This window comes from Anthonomus grandis, chromosome 7 (assembly GCF_022605725.1).
Source record: "Anthonomus grandis grandis chromosome 7, icAntGran1.3, whole genome shotgun sequence".
Lineage (NCBI taxonomy): Eukaryota > Metazoa > Arthropoda > Insecta > Coleoptera > Curculionidae > Anthonomus > Anthonomus grandis.
Genome location: NC_065552.1, coordinates 16,789,805 through 16,798,094, shown reverse-complemented (window position 1 = coordinate 16,798,094; position 8,290 = coordinate 16,789,805). Strand labels below are relative to the sequence as shown.

The 8,290-nt window shown below is 34.1% G+C and overlaps 1 pseudogene; it reads right to left on the bottom strand.

The window, feature by feature from the left end:
- Positions 1 to 3,580: 3,580 nt before the first annotated feature.
- Positions 3,581 to 5,661, bottom strand: LOC126738765 (uncharacterized; annotated as a pseudogene).
- Between the last annotated feature and the right edge of the window lie 2,629 nt (positions 5,662 to 8,290).

Here is an 8,290-nt window from a genome sequence, read left to right as displayed (position 1 = left end):
TGATAAGCAGTCGGGAAGTAAATTTATAAATAATGAAGGGGACCTAAGATGGTACCTTGCGGTACACCTGAGGTAGCCTTATATCTATTTGAAGTGCTTTTGCCAAATGTTTACCATTAGAATCCAATTTCGCAGATAAGACTGCAAAAAACAAAAAACTGAGTATGATATACCCAGTGCAACCAGCCGATCCAGGAGCAGCCCATGATCAACCCAGTCGAACGCCTTCTCACAATCTGTATAGATTACATCTAACTGAGCTTTGTTTGATATTGCTTGCGAAGCATATTTAGATAGTATGCAAAGGTTGGTATCAGTTGTTTTGTTAGTGATAAAGTCATGTTGAAATTTAGAAATACTTGGTTAGAAATTATTCGTTAGATTTTCACATAAAATTAGTTTGAATGAATTTTTCCTGACATTCATAAGGGTTATAGGTATAAAGTTTTTTCTTTTATTTGTTTTATTACTTTTATGTATAGGTGTGACCAAAGCTGTTTTCAATGCTTGTGGGAATTGCTTGCTCGTTATGGACAGATGTGCCAATGTATTTGCTAAAAAGTCAGCTAAACCTTTGTAGATATAAGCAGGTATACCGTCTGTACCTGTTGACTTTTTGTTATTGTCCTGAGGTCTCTTATATTTTGGTAGTAGCAGTGGTGTAATAGTGGAGCAGGATAGACTCATTAGAGGGGATTTGTGGCAAGAGGCTGGATTTACAAAGGACCTATCACCTGTGGCTGTTGTACTGTTTGAGCTGGTGTTGCCCTCCGTTTCTGGAAAAAATGGGAAACTGTCGCTCCCAGGAGCCAGATGTCTCGTTTCCAAGAATTTTTTAAGTCACTCTTTTGAATTGTTAGCTTCATGTATGTATATATTCCCGGATGTTTGGAGGAATGGGGTTCACCTTTTACATCTGGAAAAGAAGGTTTTAGCAACTGCATAAGATTTTCTGGTTTAGTCTGGGGTGCTAGTCGTGAGATATGAAGTGCTGCTAACCTGGGTACTGTGCTAATGTTAGGGGCAGATTCATTTTGGCCTACAATAAATCGCCTTCTCTTCCTACCTTGAGTTTGCCAACCATCGGCTGTTTTAGTGATGCCATCTTTGATATTTTGTAGATTATGGATTTTGGTGACAATCTGTGCTTCATGAATAGCAGCTTTAACCATAGCAGAACCTATTTTTTGTCTGTAGTTCACTGGTGCTACGGTAACTTTGGGTTCGGCCCAATTGGTGTGGGCTCTGTTGACTTTTGGAGTTGCCATTAGTTACGTTAAAATATGATAGTCGAAAGGCTAATTGACTAGCAGGATCGGAATCTGAGTATCCCGATACTGGTGCCAAGGTGTTTCTTTTAGATTAGAGATCAATTTTCTCTTTACGTAGGGCGGCATTTTCTATTAAAATATTGTTTTTAGACTCCATCTCATAAACTAGTTTACAGAGTAAAAGATTTTCACACGAAAACTTTTCGATTGTATTGTCGCCATTTTTGAGGTTAGGCAAACTTTTGGTGGTATTTATTTCAGGATCTGACATGTAAGTAACATGAATAACATCAGAGTCAGTTAACTGGCTTTTCAATGAAGTGCGCAAGATGTATGGTACACTGTTACACAGTTTAAGCACTTTTTCGACTCCACTTTTGCAATATTTGCACTTTTTATGTACGAGCTTTGACGTATCCTCATCACCCTGCGCCATTTTTTAATTTTAACTAAAATTTGAAAAATAGGGTCAATTCTGGAAATAGTTGGGTCTAAGATTATTATGTGAAAAATTGTTTCGTGGTTGGTTTATTCTGGGATTGACGTTATGGTTATTTGGAAAATTAAAAGATCTCGTATTTCCATAATGTGAAAAGGGTATGATTCTTGGTGTCGGTTTAAAGTTATGGGTATTAAGGGTGTTACTTTTTTGTTGGCCATAAAGGAAGTTATCTTCTTCAATTACGATTTGCTTTTTCTACATTTTTGGGGTTCCTAATTCTAATATTATTTTGTAGAGTTCCGGTTACACCTTCAATGAAAGTTTTTAAAGCTAATTTGTCAATTTTTTTTTTGTTTTTAATTCTTTATCTGATTGCTGTTAGATTTAAAATGTTTAATTTAGAAAATATAGGAGATCGTGCAAGTTAAGATAATGTGATTAGATCCTGAACTAAACAATCAAGGTTTCTCTGATCACCAAATTCTAATGCATTTTTTATATTTTCCCATATTTCTAATTCATATAATCTACAACCAATCAAAGTTAGAGTTCTGCCAGTTAACTTTCCAGTAATTGCCCTACATATAAAGTTATTATGAAGCTCATCACTTTCTTTATAAAAATTATTAATTAAACTTGTACAATTATTAATAAAAACAGCCAAAGTATGTGGGTTTCTATCAAAATTTGGAAAAGTATCCACGTATAGTTTTAAAAGAGAATTCGTATTATTGGTATTAGTACTATTTTTACTGGTACTGGGATTAGCAGTTTGTTTCAGATTAGCTTGACTTGTTGCTATGTTTCTTAAATTAAGCGCGAACTTAGTTTTATTTCTAAATTTGGTAATTTTATATTTTTTATTACTATTTCCTGTAATGAGACGTCAGAATCGTCAATATAAGATATTAAGATAAGTCGTTCAAAAAGGAAATTATGTTATAATTAAAAATTCTTAAATGTTAGCTAATTCAAAAATTATCATACTAAAATAAAAAAAAAATCACTTATCAAAAATAAACGAGCAAAATAATGTATATCAAAACAAATAAATAGTTTTTGTAAAATGTCTTACAGTAATATGAAGATTCGTATCATTCTTTTGGATTCTTGCTTTAGTGAAGCGATGCTATCTTCTGTGTCTTCTTAGCTATGCTGGCTTCCACCAAAGGTGGGTCCAGACTACTCGTGCTCGTGCTCGTACTCCGGCTTTTACTTGCGACTTGCCTATATGTGGACGTGGCGACAAGTCGGAGTGGGAGCAGCGCAAGCCAGGCAAGTACGTTACTCATGAGGTTCCGACCAGTGTCGGTACATCAACGGAACCTCGCACGGACTTGTAAGTTTATTGGACGAAAATTTTTCGAATTTCGTATACTCGTGACTTGTGTTGTGTTGTTTACGGTCAAACCTATTTTAAACGTTTAATTTTTATCAAAATGGAGTGGACGAACGATCGCGTTATTGATTTAATTAAATTATACGAAAAGCATGTAGTTTTGTGGGACAGTACAAATAAATTTTACAAAATTAATAATAAAAAGAACGATGCTTGGAAAGAAATATCACAAGAATTAAATTTAGATGTACAGGAGATAAAACGCAAAATTACGTCACTACTGGCAACATACAGAAAAGCTAGGCAAAAAGTTGCACAAAATAACAGATCTGGAATGGGCACAGATGACTTATATTCTCCTTGGTTTGCCTTTAAACATTTTCATTTCTTGCACACGAAATATCAACCCAAGGAAACAATAAATACAGAGGTACGTACCTATATTTTTTTATCTAATTATAAGTGCCATTTAAATAAACTGCTCTTCAAAATATTATCCTTATTTAAACACCGATTAAAAAAATTAAAAATCTTTTAAGAAAAAATTGTAATTACACTTTAAAAAAATTCTGACAAAATTATTTTTAATTTATTGATAATTATCTTGCCATGGTACTTTTCCTTGATTGACGAAATAATCTGCAAATTCATTTCTTATGCTTTGGGAATTCTGAGAAGATTTACGAGGTATGTTTCTTAAAGCCCGGAATGTAGAGTTCGGCTCTGGTTCATTTCTCCAATTTCCTGGAACAATTTCTCCATTTTGCTCACAGTCAAATGTTAAGGTTGGTGTATATGTATTCCTTGCATTATGTCTTAAATAATTGTGTAAATAAACACAAGCCATAACATCATACTTGAGCTTTTTGGGGCTCCAAAAGTAAGGGTTTCCTAAGAACCCGAAATACTGCTGAGACTATACCAAAAACATTCTCTACTATTCGTCTGGCTCTACTCATCCTGTAATTAAAAACCCTTTTGCTTGATCCCTTTTCTTGCTGTCCTAAGTATGGTTTCATTATATTATTATGCAACGGAAATGCATCATCCGCAACAAAAACATACGGGACCAACATTTCCCTACCAGGAAGTTTTCTACTACTTGGAAGATTTAAAGAGCCATCCTCCAGTTTTTTGTAAAAGGTTGTATTGCGAAAAACACCGCCGTCTGATATTGGACCTTGACAGCCCACGTCAGCGTAGAGAAAACAATAATCGGCATCAACAACAGCAAAAAGAACAATACTAAAAGTTCCTTTGTAATTAAAATAGTCACTGCCTGTATTTACTGGACACTGAAGAACAACGTGTTTGCCATCCATTGCCCCCATGCAATGTGGGAAGTTCCATAGTCTTTCATATTGAGCTACTTGAAGCCACTCGTTTTCTGTTTGATGCATCTGAAAAAAAGAAACATTTATTAATAATATTTAAATATTGTAGATTTTCTTGGACAGATTTTATTAATTTAATAAGTCAATTTTTTAGGAAACTTCAACACAAAACCTAGAAGAGGAAGAAGTAGAAAGTGAAGAAGGACATACACAAGAAGCACCTAATAACAACACTATTGAAGAGACTGTACCACAAGAAAATAGTTTGGCCCAAACTAGGCAAATCACTGGACGCAAAAGAATACGTAGTAATGAAGATCCACGAATAAAAGAATCGTTTGAAATATTAAAGAAGATAAACAATAAAGAGAGAGATGAGTATGACGCATATGGTGAATTCATCGCTCGTAAGTTAAGATCATTGGATAAACGAACAGCTGTTTACGTCCAGAAAGGTTTTAATGACATCCTGTTTAAGGCAGAGTTAGGGGAATACCCTATGCAAAGACCCAATCTAGGAAATTATAGGGCCCAAACACTACAGGCGTACTGGAGTACGGCTTCCCCTTCAACCACTGAATCAGCTTCTACGGTTCAAAGTCCTTTTCCCTCGCCTCATGCAATAAACACGGAACATCAACCACTATTACAACCGTCACAACTAACACCTACACCTACAACCTCTCAGCCTGAACAAACCAACGATAACAACTATTCATTAACGCCATGGATTAACACTCTCAACACTAATCAATATTAAAATTTGTGAATTATTATTAATAAAGTTTTGAACGAATTATTGTTTACCTACCTTTATAAAATCTTGAAAAACTTCACATAAAGCACTGCATACCTCTGGCACAATCAGCGAAATTGACTGCTTGGAAAACTTAAACAAAAAGCTTAAGCTAGTGTACGAATCACCCGATGCTAAATATCTTAGTGTTACAGCTAATCGTTCTTTTACAGGAATTACTTTTCGAAATGTTCTGTTTTTCTTCATAATTTTTGGGCCGATTAAAATTATGATTTCCTCAAAATTAGTACGCGACATTCTACAGAATGTATGAAAGTGGAGGTTTTCAATATTAGGTCGCTAAGTAAATTGCTTCCACTGCATTTGCTTCGACTTTTAAATAACGACGTAACCCACCACGGTCTCTTCTTTCTCATTTTTGTTTTTTGTTTATTTAATAAACAATAAATTACACTAAAAGCCGCACTAGCCGCCACAAGCTCGTCGTCGCTCATTGGAACAGCCGAAGTACAAGCAATTTAGCAAATAAATAAGTCTATGTGGATGGTCCAAGTAAATGGTGGCACAAGTAGATCAAGTTCAAAAAGTACAAATAAAAGCCGGAGTGCGAGCGCGAGCACGAGTAGTCTGGACCCACCTTAACACTGAAAAGTGCAAGTGCGTTCTATGCTCTTCCCACAGCGATGCGTGTTCGATTTGCCAAATTAACCGTAGAAACGGAAACTATTCGCGATTTTTGTCGAAGCGTTTTAACAAATCCTACCGACTGCGTCAATTTTACGATCGAACGGACAAAGAGCGTTGTTTAAAACAACACGTTTACAAATTACGACTTTATTTCTACATGTACAGCGTCAAGAGAAAATAAGGCTCTTTGAAATCAGTTGTAATGGTATATATAATATTAAATAAATGCGCTTGCATGTATTTTGTTTGATCAGAGGTTTCCACGGGAACTTATGTGTAGGCGTAGTTCCCATAATAGTAACATTGTATTGTTTATATTTCGCTAATGTCACAATGTGCGTAGGTGACTTTATGTATAATTTTTCGTAAAATATTCGGTTTTTAAATTAAACATTTAAATACTTTACACTTGCGGCTTATAGTAAACCAAATAAGATATTGCTTTTTTTAATTGTTGAAGTAAAGCTTGGATAATAATGACAATAATATTTATTAAAAATACATTTTAAATTAATATATAATATCTTATAGACACATGGTGCGATCAATTTGACAGTCGTTAAAATGGAAATAGAAACATTTTAAGATTCGAAGGGTACAAAATAAGGCAACAAAATTTGATATATCTACATTTCTAGTACAAATTATTTGGAATAAATACCAACGATATATACGTTAATATTGGTTATCTATTTGATAGAATAATAAAAATATAATAAGTTAGAATAATCCATACAGAAATTCAATATACTTTATTATAATATATTATATAAACGAACAAAATTTGTCTTCAACAATACATTTATGTTTAAAATATGCTATAAAAAGAATCAACAACATTTTTAAAATACACACAAAACTATTAGTAGAACAGTCAAGAATATACAATAAATAAAGGGATAAAAACATGACAAAAGTAATAGAATAAAAATTAAAAACTAAGTTATATTCAATTCAAGATCTTAAAATATTCACCCAGTGAATAGGATGCCCTCTCTCACATCTTTCTTTGTTCTATTTGTTTAAACATGTGCTTAAAGATATATTAGGAAGACGATTTTTTTTGCGGGAATGTACAGACATGATGTTAAGGATTGCCCTTTGCATACGTCACGGTGAGCCCTATATAAGGAATAAAGTTTGGATTAAATATTTGTGCGTACTTTCCTAGATTGATATCCCAAAACGAAGGGGAGCCAAAACAACATAATAGATTTTCAAAAGTCTTTAGAAAAAAAGGCTGAAGAAATAAAAAACTTGGGATCTTGATATTTGCTAAAAAATCAAGGGAATCTATTGTCGGTCCCATATGTTGTTGTTGTGACATTTCAACAAAAGTTTTTAATAATCTCAGGGATTTGTCGTGGTTGATGGTTGTTATTATAACGATTTTTTTTCGAAAGTATTTAATTTTAATGAATATTTTTTTGTGATCAAAATTCTTTAATAAAGGCATGATAGTTTTCTTAGGGTAAAATACCCTTTACCAGAATTGAAATTTTTTGAATGGACAATGATTTTTTTCACATTTACTAACACTTATTTCAGATATTAACCAAAACATTTAATTACTATATTGTAATGAGTAAAATTTTCTCACAACTAAGTGCGCCTGTAACTGCTTTGTTAAAGAAAAATTGTAGGTTTGAATGGTCTGATTGCGGATTTATAATCTAAACTTACCCTGTGAAGTGCATGCTGACGCGAGTTCGATTAGGATTGGAGCTGAGTGTACCTATATATATATATATACCCTTTCAGAGTGTACCTATACGGTGTGCATTTTACCGTGTTCACTGACTGTAATTCAGTGCGTACAACATCACTTAAAAAGAACCTTCATCCCCGTGTAGCGCGATGGTGGGTTAAACTACAAAATTACGATTTTTCGATTGAGTACCGACCGGGTAGCAAAATGATACACGTGGACTATTTAAGCTGAAACCCCATTACCAGTGACGATCGTGAATTAAAAGTGTGTGTCCTAAAAACAATTAACCCAAATAAACTGTATGATAAACAAACATTACGGGAATTCCAAAACAACGACGCATTTTGCCAAGAAGTGCTTAGTAACACAAATACCGATCCAGTCTATAAAGTTGTTGACAATATGATTGTAACCAAAACAAATCCTTCTAAGTGCTTCGTGCCCGTGGCCGCGCGTTTGCTTACTATGCGTTTATACCATGACCTATCCTCTCATATTGGTGGGGACAAGTGTTTAAAGAAAATACGAGAACATTTGTTTTGGCCTAGGATGGGTAAGTGTTTAAAAAAATATATTAGGAATTGTAGAGCATGCGTACTGGGGAAATCACACACTGGCCCCCGACATGGACTTTGGCAGCATGGGCAAAAACCAAATGATATACTAGAATCATGGCATATTGATCATGCTGGCCCGTTAGTTAATTCAAATGGTTGCACACAAATCCTAGTAATAATAGATGCATTTTC